The 18821-nt window shown below is 48.1% G+C and overlaps 1 protein-coding gene across 7 annotated transcripts in view; it reads right to left on the reverse strand.

Moving 5' to 3' along the window:
- Nucleotides 1–18821, reverse strand: part of LPIN3 (lipin 3) — a 214447-nt gene that overhangs the window by 60114 nt on the left and 135512 nt on the right. For 3 of the 7 annotated variants that reach the window (XM_069752295.1, XM_069752292.1, XM_069752297.1), the window contains one exon: nt 2248–2325. The exons of the other annotated variants lie outside the window; for them this stretch is intronic. The gene's annotated coding sequence lies outside the window, so the exon portion shown is untranslated. The remainder of the gene's footprint in view (nt 1–2247; nt 2326–18821) is intronic. 7 annotated transcript variants of the gene reach the window in all.

An 18821-nucleotide genomic window follows, 5' to 3' on the forward strand; every position in this document is an offset into this window, starting at 1 on the left:
AGGGTGTCTTTTTGGGTGTTTACCACAATTTTTGCTTCAAAAATGGCAAGCTGAATGGAGTTAAAAAAAAAAAAAGTCCAGAAAAAAAAAACTCCCCAAAACACTGGAGAAATGCTGAAAAAAAAGCTAGTGGCCCAAAATTTTGAAAATCTGCTCAGGAAACAACAACAAAAAAGAATAAAAAAGATGTTTAGTTAAAAAAAACCCACACCGGTCTTCCCTAAAGTGAAAAACTGAAATACTCAGTGGATTTACCTGCCTGAAAAAAACGCTGTGTGCACATAGGTTAATGGCGTTTTCACCCTTTATGGCAAAAAAGACCTGCTGCAGCCTTATACACTACTCAACAGTGATATTGCATATCACTGAAGGAACAGTCATGGAAGTATGAAAAACACACTGTTCTACATGCCTTGGCTGCTATCGATTATGTTATTAATAGTTGTCTGAGAAATTGTCACGCTGAATGCACTTGGGCATGCAAATCATCAAGATCCACTGCTGGCAATTCACTTCGAAATTGCTGACCAATGATATCTCAAAAACATTTTGCCAAAGTGTCTCAGGAGCTGTTATTTAACACAATGCCTGGTGGCATATTGCTCGTGGTACTGTGCGCAGTAATTTTTTTTTTTTTATTCTTTTTATATTTGCATATGATTAACATGTCTGTCTATCAATCCAGTGATTTCCATGATTTTACAACTTTTCCTTCTTGGGATTGAAATTTTAATATTGAGGAGTATATATCTGTTAAGTCAATGGGTGAGTTATAATATGCAAAAACAAATACAATAGTTGTTATACTCTCCTCCTACAAAAACCTATGAAAATGTTACAGTACATGTTGCTATATTTTTTATGTAATTTTTTAACATAAAATAGCGACATGGGGCAAACATAACCTTAGACGTGTCTGCAGGGAGGGAGCATGCTTCTTCATGGGTCGCTGTTATCGATGAGCGAACCCGACCTGTAAAGTTCAGGGCTCATTCCGGACACCTAGTGTCTGGTGCTGAACTCTTCTCCCAGAAGTCCGTTTTAGCGTTTGGCGTTTTGCTGCTCAATAATGCTTGTTGAAAGGCTGCAGCACAGCCAATCAACAAGCTTTTCGACTGTGAGCACTTACACAGCCATCACAACCATGCCAAGTATGGGCATGGTTGGGATTGGCCTGCGCACCACTTGTCCTGGCCTGTACAACCGCCAGATCACGGGTTGCCACCATTCTGCTCTGACTAGCGTAAGGACAGGACGCAGCTCGAGTGAGAGACAGGGTTAGTGTCTGTGGGGGAACTCTGCACCCCTCTCTGAGGGGGTACTCTGCTAAACAGCCTCTCTGGGTGTATTCTGCAAAACAGCCACCATGGGGGAACTATTCAAAACAGCGTCTGTGGGTGTACTCTGAAAAAAAGCCTCTGTGGGTGTATTCTGCAAAACAGCATTGTTTGTTTGTTTTTTTAATTTAATTTGGGGAGGCACCCCAAACATTGGGAATGTCAAATAGAATGAACAAACTGTGGTGGAGTATAAGAATGGCTGGATGTAACTGGTATAACAATGCTCCTGCATTATCTACTATATAATTGTCTAAGGGTCACTCCCGTCTGTCTGTGTGTCTTTCTGTCTATCTGTCCCGGATATTCATTGGTCGCGGCCTCTGTCTGTCATGGAAATCCAAGTCGCTGATTGGTCGCGGCAAAACAGCCACGACCAATCCAGAGGCGTAGCTAGAGCTTTTGCCGCCCGGGGCTGTTCCCGAGTTTGGCGCCCCCCCCCCTCCCCCGGCTCAATACACACAAAGGTTACCAGAAATGGTTTTCCTGTTTTGTAGAACTTAAACTGGGCCTAATGGTGTCACCCCCACATGCCAAACCTGTGACTTAATACCACCACACCATGACCAGACCACATAGTGACCGAATAATACTACATACAAGGGACAAATACCACAACACCATTTCCAGACCACATATTACCACCACATAGTGACTGAATACTACAATACTGATCAGTAATAAAAAAAAAACCACAATACTATCACCATAAGTGCCAGTATTCACAGGAGATCTGTACTTAGTATGCAGTGTCTGTGTAGAGGTAATACAGAGATCACTGGTGGTATTATACACAGGAACTCTGTATATAATGTATAGATAATACAGTGATCACTGGTGACATTGTACACAGGACCGCTGTATATAGTATACAGTGTATAGTGTCAGTGTATAGGTAACACTGACTCACCAGTGACATCTCTAGGTGAAGTCCTTCATCTTTCATCCAGCACAGACCGCCATCATTCCTTCCAGCCAGGACTCGTTTCTGCAGGAAATAACACAGTTATCTCGAGCTCCGCTTGCAGAACACATTACTTAATTTTTCACAACTTCTACATTACATCACATGAAGAAAAAAAGGTGATATAGTGTCACTCTGCACAGTAACAGGACCGCCTCCCCATTTAAAACAGTATACTCAAAAAAAATAAATACATCACTGCAGTAATAATATCCCTTAATTAGCCCCTATGGTAACACTATTCCCCACCCTGGCCCCGTTTATCTCATTCCTGGCTCCAGCCATATGTTCTCACATCCTGCCCTCATGAGTATCCATTCTACCCCATATGATCTCCCCATCCTGCCCCACCAGCCTCCATCGTATCCGTCCTGCCCCATGATCCAATCCTGCCCCGTGTCTCCAATCATGCCCCATATCTACATTCTGCCCATGCCTCAAGTCCTGCCCCCAGTGTGTCCAGCAATCTGCCCCAGTGTCCAGCATTGCCCCAGTGTGTCCAGCAGTCTGCCCCAGTGTGTCCAGCATATTACCCCCAGTGTGTCCAGCATATTACCCCCAGTGTCCAGCATTGCCCCAGTGTGTCCAGCATATTACCCCCAGTGTGTCCAGCATATTACCCCCAGTGTGTCCAGCATATTACCCCAGTGTCCAGCATTGCCCCAGTGTGTCCAGAAATCTGCCCCAGGGTCTCCAGCATTGCCCCAGTATGTCCAGAAATCTGCCCCAGTGTGTCCAGAAGTCTGCCCCAGGGTCTCCAGCATTGCCTCAATGTGTCCAGAAATCTGCCCCAGGGTCTCCAGTATTGCCCCAGTGTGTCCAGCAATCTGCCCCATGGTCTCCAGTATTGCCCCAGTGTGTCCAGCATTCTGCCCCATGGTCTTCAGTATTGCCCCAGTGTGTCCAGCAATCTGCCCCATGGTCTCCAGTATTGCCCCGGTGTGTCCAGCAATCTGCCCCATGGTCTCCAGTATTGCCCCGGTGTGTCCAGCAATCTGCCCCATGGTCTCCAGTATTGCCCCGGTGTGTCCAGCAATCTGCCCCATGGTCTCCAGTATTGCCCCGGTGTGTCCAGCAATCTGCCCCATGGTCTCCAGTATTGCCCCGGTGTGTCCAGCAATCTGCCCCATGGTCTCCAGTATTGCCCCGGTGTGTCCAGCAATCTGCCCCATGGTCTCCAGTATTGCCCCGGTGTGTCCAGCAATCTGCCCCATGGTCTCCAGTATTGCCCCGGTGTGTCCAGCAATCTGCCCCATGGTCTCCAGTATTGCCCCGGTGTGTCCAGCAATCTGCCCCATGGTCTCCAGTATTGCCCCGGTGTGTCCAGCAATCTGCCCCATGGTCTCCAGTATTGCCCCGTGTGTCCAGCAATCTGCCCCATGGTCTCCAGTATTGCCCCGGCGTGTCCAGCAATCTGCCCCATGGTCTCCAGTATTGCCCCAGTGTGTCCAGCAATCTGCCCCATGGTCTCCAGTATTGCCCCGGTATGTCCAGCAATCTGCCCCATGGTCTCCAGTATTGCCCCGGTGTGTCCAGCAATCTGCCCCATGGTCTCCAGTATTGCCCCAGTGTGTCCAGCATTGCCCCCAGAGTCAGACATAAAGAAAAAAAAAAAAAAGTAAAATCCTCACCTCTCCCGTTCCTAGCGTAGGTCCGGTGCAGTCAGCGTCTCTCCGGCTCTGCGACGCTCAGGACAGAGGCTGAGCAGCGCGCACAGTGATGACGTCATCGCGCCCTCTGCTCTGAGACGTCGCAGAGTCAGAGGACGCTGTAGCTGCAGCAGGAACCAGGAGAGGTGAGTATTAGAGCGGGGGGCGGGGGCCCGGGGGTGGAGGGAGCCTGGTTGTGGCGGCGGACGGCGCCGCCCGAAGATTTAAAGGGGCGCCTTTTTTTTTTTTTTCTTCTTCTTTCTCCTCTTGCAGCGCCGGCCGCCCCCCGCATTGTGCCGCCCGGGGCGGACCGCCCCCCCCGCACCCCCCTTCCTACGCCACTGGACCAATCAGCGACTGGCACAGTCTGGCGGAAAAATGGCCGCTCCTTCCTCCCTGCAGTCAGTGCCCGCTCCGTACTCCCCTCCAGTCAGCCCTCACACAGGGTTAATGCCAGCGTTAATGGACCGCTGTGTAACGCACTCCATTAACGCAGCTATTAACCCTGTGTGACCAACTTTTTACTATTGATGATGCGTATGCGGCATCAATAGTAAAAAGATCTAATGTTACAAATAATAATAATTTAAAAAAAAAGGTTATTCTCACCCTCCGCCGTCGCGTCCTCTCCTCGGCAGTGCAAGCGGCAGGTTCCGGGGCCAAGGATGGTATGCGAAAAGGACCTTCCATGATGTCACGGTCATGTGACCGCAATGTCATCACAGGTCCTGCGCTCATCCAACCCTGGGACCGGAAACTGCTGCGTGCACCGCACACAGGCGACAGGACTACAAGGGCTCCCTCGGACAGTGAGTATATGTTTATTTTTTATTTTAACTCTTTTTTAACCTGTTACATACGTGTCTGGGCAATATACTACGTGACTGGCCAATATACTACGTGACTGGGCAGTATACCACGTGGCTGTGCTGTATACTACGTGGCTCTGTGCTGTATACTACGTTACTGTGCAATATACTACGTGGCTCTGTGCTGTATACTGCGCGGCTCTGTGCTGTATACTACGTGACTGGGCAATATACTACGTGACTGGGCAATATACTACGTGGCTGGGCAATATACTACGTGGCTGGGCAATATACTCGTACGTGGCTGGGCAATATACTACATCGCTGGGCAATATACTACGTGACTGTGCAATATACTACGTGGCTGGGCAATATACTACGTGGCTCTGTGCTGTATACTACGTGACTGGGCAATATACTACGTGGCTGGGCAATATACTACGTGGCTGGGCAATATACTACGTGGTTGGGCAATATACTCGTACGTGGCTGGGCAATATACTACGTGGCTGGGCAATATACTACGTGGTTGGGCAATATACTCGTACGTGGCTGGGCAATATACTATGTGGTTGGGCAATATACTACGTGGGCTGTGCAATATACTATGTGGACATGCATATTCTAGAATACCCAATGCGTTAGAATCGGGCAGGGCCGGCGTCAGCACCCTGGGCAAATGCCGGGGCCCTGGGAAGAAAGGGGAGCCCACTCATGCTGTCATAGATACAGCTGGGAGAACAGAGCAGGAGAACATGCTCTCTCCGCCCACAAAGTCACTGCTGGCTGCGTTCTCTTAACCCCTATGTGCCAGCCAGGGCTGCCACTAGAAATTTCGGGGCCCCATACTGGCAAAATTTTCGGGGCCCCCTTGAGACTCCGCCCAGGCTCCACCCCAGCCCCGCCTCCAGGCTCCACCCCTCGAACTGTCCACAGTCCCACCGCTCTCTCTTGGAAAAACTCCACTTCTCACCAATCACACATTAACAGTTCCCATCACCAGATCACACATATAGCAGGCAGCTTTTGTTTTGGCCAAAAGATTTTTTAAGCCGCCACCATAACACGGTAGACACTTTTGGCCGGGCCCTACTCTGCTGTAACCTATTAAATATTTGTTAAAATATGCAATACAATTTAGGTATATTTTTATTTATTTTTCAATTTTTAAAATGCCCAATAATATCACATAGAAGGAACAAATACCACAACACCATGACCAGATGACATATTACCACCACAGTGATCGAATAATATCACATACAAGGAACAAATACCACAACACCATGACCAGACCACATATTACCACCACAGTGATCGAATAATATCACATACAAGGAACAAATACCACAACACCATGTCCAGACCACATATTACCACCACATAGTGACTGAATACTACAATTCTGATCAGTAATTTTTAAAAAAGCACCATACTATCACCATAAGTGCCATTATTCACAGGAGATCTGTACTTAGTATGCAGTGTCTGTGTACAGATAATATAGTGATCACTAGTGAAATTATACACAGGAGCTCTGTATACAGTGTATAGTGTCAGTGTATAGGTAACACACTGACTCACCAGTGACGTCTCTAGGTGAAGTCCTTCATCTTTCATCCAGCACAGACCGCCATCATTTCATCCAGCCAGGACTTCTCTCTGCAGGAAATAACACAGTTATCTCGAGCTCCGCTTGCAGAACACATTACTTAATTTTTCACAACTTCTACATTACACCACATGAAGAAGGCGACATAGTATCACTCTATACAGTAACAGGACCGCCCCCCATTTAAAACAGTATACTCAAAAAATAAAATAAATACATCACTGCAGTAATAATATCCCTAAATTAGCCCCTATGGTATTAATAATATCACCCAGCCTGGCCCCGTGTGTCTCATTCCTGGCGTCAGCCAGATATTCTCCCATCCTGCCCTCATGAGTATCCATTCTGCCCCATATGATCTCCTTATCCTGCTCCATATGATCGCCCCATGTGATCTCTCCATCCTGCCCCATCTGTCTCCATCATATCCATCCTGCCCCATGATCCTGCACGATCTGTCTCCAATTCTGCCCCCAGTGTCTCCAATCATGCCCCATGTCTCCATTCTGCCCCCTATGTCTCCAACCATGCCCCCATGTCTGCAATCCTGACACTTGTCTCCAATCATGCCCCCTGTGTCTCCATTCTGCCCCATCTGTCTCCAATCCTGCCCCATCTGTCTCCAGTCATGCCCCCATGTCTTTCATCCTGCCCCGTGTCTCCAATCATGCCCCGTATCTCCATTCTGCCCCGTGTCTCGCATTCTGCCCCTGGGTCTCACAGTCTGCCCCTGTGTCCAGCATTCTGCACCTGTCACTGTGTCCAGCATTCTGCCCCTGTCACTGTGTCCAGCATTTCTGCCCCACTGTGTCCAGCATTCTGCCCCACTGTGTCCAGCATTCTGCCCCACTGTGTCCAACATTCTGCCCCACTGTGTGTCCAGCATTCTGCCCCACTGTGTCCAGCATTCTGCCCCACTGTGTCCAGCATTCTGCCCCACTGTGTCTCGCATTCTGCCCCACTGTGTCCAGCATTCTGCCCCACTGTGTCTCGCATTCTGCCCCAATGTCCAGCATTCTGCCCCTGTCACTGTGTCCAGCATTTCTGCCCCTGTCTCCAGCATTCTGCCCCACTGTGTCCAGCATTCTGCCCCACTGTGTGTCCAGCATTCTGCCCCACTGTGTGTCCAGCATTCTGCCCCACTGTGTGTCCAGCATTCTGCCCCACTGTGTGTCCAGCATTCTGCCCCACTGTGCCCAGCATTCTGCCCCACTGTGCCCAGCATTTCTGCCCCTGTGTCCAGCATTTCTGCCCCTGTGTCCAGCATTACTGCCCCTGTGTCCAGCATTTCTGCCCCTGTGTGTCCAGCATTCTGCCCCACTGTGTCCAGCATTCTGCCCCACTGTGTGTCCAGCATTTCTGCCCCTGTGTGTGTCCACCATTCTGTCACACTGTGTCCAGCATTTCTGCCCCTGTGTCCAGCATTTCTGCCCCACTGTGTCCAGCATTTCTGCCCCACTGTGTCCAGCATTTCTGCCCCACTGTGTCCAGCATTTCTGCCCCACTGTGTCCAGCATTCTGCCCCACTGTGTCCAGCATTCTGCCCCACTGTGTGTCCAGCATTTCTGCCCGTGTGTGTCCACCATTCTGTCCCACTGTGTCCAGCATTTCTGCCCCACTGTGTCCAGCATTTCTGCCCCACTGTGTCCAGCATTTCTGCCCCACTGTGTCCAGCATTTCTGCCCCACTGTGTCCAGCATTTCTGCCCCACTGTGTCCAGCATTTCTGCCCCACTGTGTCCAGCATTTCTGCCCCACTGTGTCCAGCATTTCTGCCCCACTGTGTCCAGCATTTCTGCCCCACTGTGTCCAGCATTTCTGCCCCACTGTGTCCAGCATTTCTGCCCCACTGTGTCCAGCATTTCTGCCCCACTGTGTCCAGCATTTCTGCCCCTGTGTCCAGCATTCTGTCCCACTGTGTCCAGCATTTCTGCCCCACTGTGTCCAGCATTTCTGCCCCATTGTGTCCAGCATTTCTGCCCCACTGTGTCCAGCATTTCTGCCCCACTGTGTCCAGCATTTCTGCCCCACTGTGTCCAGCATTTCTGCCCCACTGTGTCCAGCATTTCTGCCCCTGTGTGTCCACATTTCTGCCCCACTGTGTCCAGCATTCTGCCCCACTGTGTGTCCAGCATTCTGCCCCACTGTGTGTCCAGCATTCTGCCCCACTGTGTGTCCAGCATTCTGCCCCACTGTGTGCCCAGCATTCTGCCCCACTGTGCCCAGCATTTCTGCCCCTGTGTCCAGCATTTCTGCCCCTGTGTCCAGCATTACTGCCCCTGTGTCCAGCATTTCTGCCCCTGTGTGTCCAGCATTCTGCCCCACTGTGTCCAGCATTCTGCCCCACTGTGTGTCCAGCATTTCTGCCCCTGTGTGTGTCCACCATTCTGTCACACTGTGTCCAGCATTTCTGCCCCTGTGTCCAGCATTTCTGCCCCACTGTGTCCAGCATTTCTGCCCCACTGTGTCCAGCATTTCTGCCCCACTGTGTCCAGCATTTCTGCCCCACTGTGTCCAGCATTCTGCCCCACTGTGTCCAGCATTCTGCCCCACTGTGTGTCCAGCATTTCTGCCCGTGTGTGTCCACCATTCTGTCCCACTGTGTCCAGCATTTCTGCCCCACTGTGTCCAGCATTTCTGCCCCACTGTGTCCAGCATTTCTGCCCCACTGTGTCCAGCATTTCTGCCCCACTGTGTCCAGCATTTCTGCCCCACTGTGTCCAGCATTTCTGCCCCACTGTGTCCAGCATTTCTGCCCCACTGTGTCCAGCATTTCTGCCCCACTGTGTCCAGCATTTCTGCCCCACTGTGTCCAGCATTTCTGCCCCACTGTGTCCAGCATTTCTGCCCCACTGTGTCCAGCATTTCTGCCCCACTGTGTCCAGCATTTCTGCCCCTGTGTCCAGCATTCTGTCCCACTGTGTCCAGCATTTCTGCCCCACTGTGTCCAGCATTTCTGCCCCATTGTGTCCAGCATTTCTGCCCCACTGTGTCCAGCATTTCTGCCCCACTGTGTCCAGCATTTCTGCCCCACTGTGTCCAGCATTTCTGCCCCACTGTGTCCAGCATTTCTGCCCCTGTGTGTCCACATTTCTGCCCCACTGTGTCCAGCATTCTGCCCCACTGTGTCCAGCATTTCTGCCCCTGTGTCACTGTGTCCAGCATTCTGCCCCACTGTGTCCACCATTCTGCCCCTGTGTGTCCACCATTCTGCCCCTGTGTGTCCACCATTCTGTCCCACTGTGTCCAGCATTTCTGCCCCACTGTGTCCAGCATTTCTGCCCCACTGTGTCCAGCATTCTGCCCCACTGTGTCCACCATTCTGCCCCACTGTGTCCGGCATTTCTGCCCCTGTGTGTCCAGCATTCTGCCCCACTGTGTCCACCATTCTGCCCCTGTGTGTCCACCATTCTGCCCCTGTGTGTCCACCATTCTGCCCCTGTGTGTCCAGCATTTCTGCCCCACTGTGTCCAGCATTTCTGCCCCTGTGTGTCCACCATTCTGCCCCACTGTGTCCACCATTCTGCCCCACTGTGTCCAGCATTTCTGCCCCACTGTGTCCGGCATTTCTGCCCCACTGTGTCCGGCATTTCTGCCCCTGTGTGTCCAGCATTCTGCCCCACTGTGTCCACCATTCTGCCCCTGTGTGTCCAGCATTTCTGCCCCTGTGTGTCCATCATCCTGCCCCCCAGATCGCAGCAGCTCTCAAAGAAAAAAAAAAACACAACTTCTTACCTGGCCAAGCTCCAGCGCCGGGTGAAGCTCCCTCTCCAGGCTCCACACAGACGCACTCGCCGCCGGGCCCGGCAGCTGACAATGACGTCAGACGCCGGCGAGTGCGCACTGCGGCCCTATTCAGCCGCCAGCCTCAGACTGGCTGGCGGCTGTTAACTATTGACGTGCGGGCGCGGGCCCGCACGTCAATAGTGTGCCGCTGCCGCAGCGCCTGCAGGGGGGGCCCGGTGACCAGATGAGACGGGGCCCGATGCGGGCCCCCTCTGCTCACCGGGCCCCATACGCCAGTCACGGCTGTCATGCCCTGATGGCGGCCCTGGTGCCAGCTCTGACACAAGCATCTTCTCACTCAGTCAGTGCAGCCAGGCAGGCACACATAGGGGTTAAGAGAAGGCAGCCAGTGTGACTGTTTGTGGGCGGAGAGAGCATGTTCTCTGCTCTGATCTCTGCCCCTGGCTGGCTGCAGTGCTGCTGCTGAACTTATCAGGCAGATTCCTGAGGAGCTCCTACCAGTGCCTGAGTGAGTGCAAAGGTATCCAGCAGTGGTTGCAGTTGGTCTTATGGCTCAGTCTGCTGCTATCTATCTCCGCTGCCTAAAAATGTGGGTGATGTCTGGAGGAGCAGCTGGTGGGGTGCAGCCTGCAACCTGCAGCTGCCCAGCTCACCCAGAACCCCAGAATACATGCATGCTGCACCAAACCTGCACCAGTGGGGTAGGAAGAAGCTTAACCCCTTCCCATCTGTATGAAGGTTATTGCTAAACCTTAAAGATAACAATCCGACCCGCATAAATGGGGTTAACCAGATGCCAGGAGGAATCGGAGCTGCTGCCATGGATAAAACTGAGCTGTGGGCTGTACGTTGGGGCCCCGTGGCCCCAGGCTGGTGACTGGAGGGACTCTGCCCAGTGCTGGCATGTGGGTGATTTCTGCTCCGGAGTCTCAGCTTCTCTCCTCCACATCACACTGTGCAGTCACAGCAACATTGGTTGTCTCTATCCAGGTCCCAGCAGCTGCCACTGCTCCCACCAAGGACATGGCATCACTTAACCCTTCCCCTGCAGCCACCGGCAACAAATCCACATTATTCCTTGATTAAATCAGGTTCCAACCCAATAGAGGAGCAGACATTTCCTGCTGCCATTAGGGTCCGGGAGGGGGTGACCTGTGACATTGGCTGCCCTGCTACTCTGTAGTGGGGGGTGACAAGTGTAACATGGGGTAATCATGAAGGAGAAATGCACAGGATAATAGTGAGCGCGACAGAGGGCAGTGTATGGTATGGAGCAGTCAGGGGGTGGGCTGCAGGATCCCCCCATACTGTACATGACTGCTCGGGACAGGGAGGCTTTTAATGAGCTTCTAATGGCAGGGCACTACTTGGGTCATTAGGGTTTGTGGAAAGGATTCAGCATCAGGTCCCTCATTAATGCCCGAGCCGCCTGTTACTTTGTAGCACAGATCTGTTAGGGCCGCAAAACCAAACAACGTTGTTTATGTAGAAAAGTCTTTGTTTCATAGAAAAACTCAAAACAGAATATATATACACTGCACAGCACCTCTCCCCCTGTATATATACACTGCACAGTACCGCTCCTCCTGTATATGTACACTGCACAGCACCTTTCCTCCTGTATATAAACACTGCACAGCACCTCTCCCCCTGTATATATACACTGCACAGCACCTCTCCCCCTGTATATATACACTGCACAGTACCACTCCTCCTGTATATGTACACTGCACAGCACCTTTCCTCCTGTATATATACACTGCACAGCACATTTCCTCCTGTATATACACTGCACAGCACCTCTCCCCCTGTATATATACACTGCACAGTACCGCTCCTCCTGTATATATACACTGCACAGCACCTTTCCTCCTGTATATATACACTGCACAGCACCTCTCCTGTATATATACACTGCACCTTTCCTCCTGTCCTATATATACACTGCCCAGCACCTTTCCTCCTGTATGTATACACTGCACAGCACCTCTCCTGTATATATACACTGCACAGTACCACTCCTCCTGTCCTGTATACAGTGGGGCAAAAAAGTATTTAGTCAGTCAGCAATAGTGCAAGTTCCACCACTTAAAAAGATGAGAGGCGTCTGTAATTTACATCATAGGTAGACCTCAACTATGGGAGACAAACTGAGAAGAAAAAAATCCAGAAAATCACATTGTCTGTTTTTTTTAACATTTTATTTGCATATTATGGTGGAAAATAAGTATTTGGTCAGAAACAAACAATCAAGATTTCTGGCTCTCACAGACCTGTAACTTCTTCTTTAAGAGTCTCCTCTTTCCTCCACTCATTACCTGTAGTAATGGCACCTGTTTAAACTTGTTATCAGTATAAAAAGACACCTGTGCACACCCTCAAACAGTCCGACTCCAAACTCCACTATGGTGAAGACCAAAGAGCTGTCAAAGGACACCAGAAACAAAATTGTAGCCCTGCACCAGGCTGGGAAGACTGAATCTGCAATAGCCAACCAGCTTGCAGTGAAGAAATCAACAGTGGGAGCAATAATTAGAAAATGGAAGACATACAAGACCACTGATAATCTCCCTCGATCTGGGGCTCCACGCAAAATCCCACCCCGTGGGGTCAGAATGATCACAAGAACGGTGAGCAAAAATCCCAGAACCACGCGGGGGGACCTAGTGAATGAACTGCAGAGAGCTGGGACCAATGTAACAAGGCCTACCATAAGTAACACACTACGCCACCATGGACTCAGATCCTGCAGTGCCAGACGTGTCCCACTGCTTAAGCCAGTACATGTCCGGGCCCGTCTGAAGTTTGCTAGAGAGCATTTGGATGATCCAGAGGAGTTTTGGGAGAATGTCCTATGGTCTGATGAAACCAAACTGGAACTGTTTGGTAGAAACACAACTTGTCGTGTTTGGAGGAAATAGAATACTGAGTTGCATCCATCAAACACCATACCTACTGTAAAGCATGGTGGTGGAAACATCATGCTTTGGGGCTGTTTCTCTGCAAAGGGGCCAGGACGACTGATCCGGGTACATGAAAGAATGAATGGGGCCATGTATGGTGATATTTTGAGTGCAAACCTCCTTCCATCAGCAAGGGCATTGAAGATGAAACGTGGCTGGGTCTTTCAACATGACAATGATCCAAAGCACACCGCCAGGGCAACGAAGGAGTGGCTTCGTAAGAAGCATTTCAAGGTCCTGGAGTGGCCTAGCCAGTCTCCAGATCTCAACCCTATAGAAAACCTTTGGAGGGAGTTGAAAGTCCGTGTTGCCAAGCGAAAAGCCAAAAACATCACTGCTCTAGAGGAGATCTGCATGGAGGAATGGGCCAACATACCAACAACAGTGTGTGGCAACCTTGTGAAGACTTACAGAAAACGTTTGACCTCTGTCATTGCCAACAAAGGATATATTACAAAGTATTGAGATGAAATTTTGTTTCTGACCAAATACTTATTTTCCACCATAATATGCAAATAAAATGTCAAAAAAACAGACAATGTAATTTTCTGGATTTTTTTTTCTTAGTTTGTCTCCCATAGTTGAGGTCTACCTATGATGTAAATTACAGACGCCTCTCATCTTTTTAAGTGGTGGAACTTGCACTATTGCTGACTGAGTAAATACTTTTTTGCCCCACTGTATATGTTTATGTAGAAAAGTCTTTGTTTCATAGAAAAACTCAAAACAGAATATATATACACTGCACAGCACCTCTCCCCCTGTATATATACACTGCACAGTACCGCTCCTCCTGTATATGTACACTGCACAGCACCTTTCCTCGTGTATATAAACACTGCACAGCACCTCTCCCCCTGTATATATACACTGCACAGCACCTCTCCCCCTGTATATATACACTGCACAGTACCACTCCTCCTGTCCTGTATATATACACTGCAGAATTTACAATAGCTGTCACTCATGTAAGAAGTGAAATCTGGCATTGTACTATACATTTCTCTGCCGTATCTGTGCATCATAAATCGGGGTATGTGTTAAAGGGGAGGGGGCCCACTGAGACTCGCCCGGGGCCCTCGAAAACCTGGAGCCGGCCCTGGAATCGGGCCACCATCTAGTACCTTATAACTGTGATCAGACTGCAGAAAGTGAAAGTCTCATAGTGGGACTAAGTAAAAATAAAAAAAAAAGTGAAACAAAGTTGCAAAAATATTTTTTTTTAACAATCACAAAATAATAATACAAAATATTGTATCCATAAATACTGTAGTATTATGAATAAAAACACAACAATAAAAAAGTACACATATTTAGTATAGCCATGTCTGGAACGACCCGACCTATAAAACTGTCACACTAGTTAACCCCTTTAGAGAACACCATAAAGAAGAAAATTAAAAAATGAGGCAAAAACTATGCTTTATCATCATACCCCTGAACAAAAAGTGGAATAAAACGCGATGAAAAAGGCGAATGTTAAAAAAAATGATATACCTGAAACTGTCAAAACTGTCATCTTGTCCTGCAATATATATATATATATATATATATATACAGTACAGACCAAAAGTTTGGACACACCTTCTCATTTAAAGATTTTTCTGTATTTTCATGACTATGAAAATTGTACATTGTACTCGATTGGGTTCAGGTCTGGTGACTGTGGAGGCCAGCTGAGGCAACGAAAACGAAATCTCCGAGCACTTAGAAATACTCAGAGACCACCCGAGCGTGCTCGGGAAAACCCAAGCAACGAGTATACTTACTCATCACTAGTAGTTTGTAAAAGGGGTCTCTTATGGGGGTTTCTGCTCTTCTGGCACCTCAGAGGCTCTGCCCATGTGACATGGCACTCTCAAACCAGTCTAGCAATATGTGAACTGCAAAATGGCGCTTCTTCCCTTCCGAGTCACAGCCTCAAAAGTAGTTTTCGACCACATATGGGGTATCGGCTTACTTAGGAAAAATTGCGCAGCAAATTTGAGGGTCCATTGTCTCCTGCTATCCTTGTGAAAATAAAAAAATCACTTTTTCTCCCACAAAAATGTTATTTTAGTTAAAAAAAAATTATTTTCACTGCTCTACGTTATAAACTTCTGTGAAGCAGCTCAGGGTTCAAGATGCTCTCCACACATCTATATACATTCCCTAAAGGGTCTAGCTTTCAAAATGGTGTAAATTTTGGGGGGGGCTTCCATTGTTTAGGCACAGCAGGGACTCTTGAAACAAGACATGACACCAGCAGACCATTCCATCTCACCTTCAGACTCCACCTCATCTCACCAGACTCACCTCTTCCGACAAGCCTACAGCCTTCAGTGATCCTGAACTTACTGAACCGCCGCACAACCTCCCCTACCCTCTCCTAGAGTTTCATCACCCATCCCCTGCAGACTGTGAGCCCTCGCGGGTCCTCCCTCCTTATGTACCCGTGTGCCTTGTTATTTGCTCATGTTTAATGTACTTGTCTATATTTGCCCTGTATTCACATGTAAAGCGCCACGGAATAAATGGCGCTATAAAAATGTATAATAATAATAATAATAATAATCATCAAAGTCTGCGTTCCAAAAAGTTATTCTTTCATTTCTGAGCCCTGCCGTGAGCCTAAACAGTACTTTACCACCACATATGGGGTATCTGCGTAGTCAGTAGAAATTACATAAATTGTATCATGCTGCAACCCTTGTGAAAATGCAAAATTTGGAGATAAAAAACATTTTTGTAGGGAAAATGTGATTCTTTTATTTTCACAGCTCAGTGTTCAAAACTTCTGTGAAGCACCTGGGGGTTCAAGGTTCTCACCACACATCTAGCATAGTTCCTTGAGGGGTGTAGCTTCCAAAATGGTGTCACTTGTGGGTGGTTTCTAGTGATGAGCGAGTGTACTCGTTGCTCGGGTGACCTCCGAGTATTTGTTAGTGTTCGGAGATTTAGTTTTCATCACCTCAGCGGAATGATTTACAGCTACTAGCCTGCTTGATTACATGTGGGTATTCCCTAGCAACAAGGCAACCCCCACATGTACTTAGGCTGGGTAGTAGCTGTAAATCATTCAGCTGCTGCGATGAAAACGAAATATCTGAACACTAACAAACACTCAGAGGTCACCCGAGCAACGAGTATACTCGCTCATCACTAGTGGTTTCCACTGTTTAGGCACATCGGGGCTCTCCAAACGAAACATTGCTTTCGCTAATTAATCCAGCAAATTCTACTTTCAAAAAGTCAAATGGCACTCCTTCCCTTCCGAGCTCTGCTGTGTGCCCAATCAGTGGTTTTTCCCTACATATAGCATGTCGGCGTACTCAGGAGAAATTGCACAACAAATTGTATGGTTAATTTTTTCCTGTTACCCTTTCAAAAATAAAAAGAATTGGGGTCTAAAGTAATATTTTTGTGACAAAAATGTAAATGTTCATTTCTTCCTTCCACATTCCAAAAATTCCTATGGAGCGAATGAAGGGTTAATAAATTGAGGGGTGCAGTTTCTAAAATGATGTCTCTTTTTTGTATTTTATGTCATATACCATATTTTTCGGCGTATAAGACGACTGGGCGTATAAGATGACCCCCAACTTTTCGGGGGTCATTTTAAACATCGGGTATCGTCTTATACGGCGTGTGCAGGGAGCGGTCCCAGATGGTTCCCAGTGTCTGGAGGAGAGGAAACTCTCCTTCAGGCCCTGGGATCCATATTCGTGTAAAAAAAAAGAATGAAAATAAAAAATATGGATATACTTACCTTCCGACGGCCACCGAAGTTCTCCCGACTCTCCGCGATGCATGCGGCGGCTTCCGTTCCCAGGGATGCATTGTGCACGCGAAGAACCGCGACATCAAAAAGGTCCTTCGCGGCGCACAATGCATCCCTGGGAACGGAAGCCGCCGCATGCATCACGGAGAGCCGGGAGAACTCCGGGGGCTGTCAGAAGGTAAGTATATCCATATTTTTTATTTTTATTCCTTTTTTTACACAAATATGGATCCCAGGGCCTGAAGGAGAGTCTCCTCTCCTCCAGACCGCGGGAACCATCCGGGACCGCTCCCTGCACCATATGCGGCGACCTCAGAACTCCGCACATGCCGTACCGGTGTATAAGACGACCTCCAACTTTTGATTTTCAGGGGTTAAAAAGTAATCTTATACGCCGAAAAATCACTTTAAATGTGATTTGTTCCCTAAAAAAGTGGTTTTGTAAATTTTGTTGGAAAAATTAGAAATCGCTGGTCAACTTTTAACCCTTACAACTTCCTAACGGAAAAAAAATTAGGTTTCAAAAATTGTGCTGCTGTAAAGTTGACATGTGGGAAATGTTATTTATTAACAGTTTTGTGTGTTATAGCTCTGATTTAAGGGCATAAAAATTAAAAGTTTGAAAATTGCAAAAAATCCAACATTTTTGCCAAATTTCCGTTTCATTTACACAAATAAATGCAAATAATATAGACAAAATTTTACCGCTATCATGAAGTACAATATGTCATGAAAAAACAATCTCAAAATCAGTGAGATCCTTTGAGTTATTACCACATAAAGTTACACTGGTCAAAATTGTAAAATGTGGCCCAGTCATGAAGGTGAAAACAGGCTTGGGGGTGAAGGGGTTAAAAATTATTTCCAAGAAAACACTTAGCATAGACAGGTGTATCTAAGGACGTAAAGTGCTGTATAGTCTCCACGCCTTCACATTCATACATTTTCCATAAAGGTATGTCTGGACTCTGGAGAAATTTGGCTCTTATGTGTTTTGAAATTTTCTATTACACAGCTCTAACATTCATTGGTCCTAAAATCCAGCCATCTAGGATCTGCGGAAAATAATTTATTTTAATATGGAATTTTTATGTTCCAAACTCAGATGTGAGGGAACACATCAGGTCAGTGGCAGGATGAGACAGTAACAACTCCAGAATTACACAGGAGAGGTGTGATTGACTTCATATGACATGTGACAATCCTAGTGCTCTAACTGGTCTTTTTCATTTTTGAACTATTAATTTGATTTTAAATAAAACATTGCACTATACTACTCATTATAGAGAATTAGAGATATAATAAAGGGAACTTGACAGCTAATACATGCAGCCCCAACTACGGGCACCATACACTGGCTGCACAATTTAAGAGAAATACATGCTTTAAAACCCATCAGGGACTAAGCCACAGGGGAGACTAGTCGGACAGGCGGGTCCTCTGCAGCTTCTCCCTGCCCGCTCACCTGAAGTGTCAGGTCTTTTCCTGCATAAGGAGAGACCTGTCACTTTAGGGCAGCAGTAAGAGAGCAGCCACCAGGGACCCACCTGTCCGATTGGTCTTCTGTGCGTCGCTGTCCAACTAGTCTCCTGTGCGTCTCTGTCCAACTAGTCTCCTGTGCGTCGCTGTCCAACTAGTCTCCTGTGCGTCTCTGTCCAACTAGTCTTCTGTGCGTCTCTGTTCAACTAGTCTCCTGTGCGTCTCTGTCCAACTAGTCTCCTGTGCGTCTCTGTCCAACTAGTCTCCTGTGCGTCGCTGTCCAACTAGTCTCCTGTGTGTCTCTGTCCAACTAGTCTCCTGTGCGTCGCTGTCCAACTAGTCTCCTGTGCGTCTCTGTCCAACTAGTCTCCTGTGCGTCTCTGTCCAACTAGTCTCCTGTGCGTCTCTGTCCAACTAGTCTCCTGTGCGTCTCTGTCCAACTAGTCTCCTGTTCGGCTTTTAAAGTATGTTTTTCTCTGAAACGCTGCAGCATATCAGAGTC

This window comes from Ranitomeya imitator, chromosome 2, assembly GCF_032444005.1.
Source record: "Ranitomeya imitator isolate aRanImi1 chromosome 2, aRanImi1.pri, whole genome shotgun sequence".
Classification (NCBI taxonomy): domain Eukaryota; kingdom Metazoa; phylum Chordata; class Amphibia; order Anura; family Dendrobatidae; genus Ranitomeya; species Ranitomeya imitator.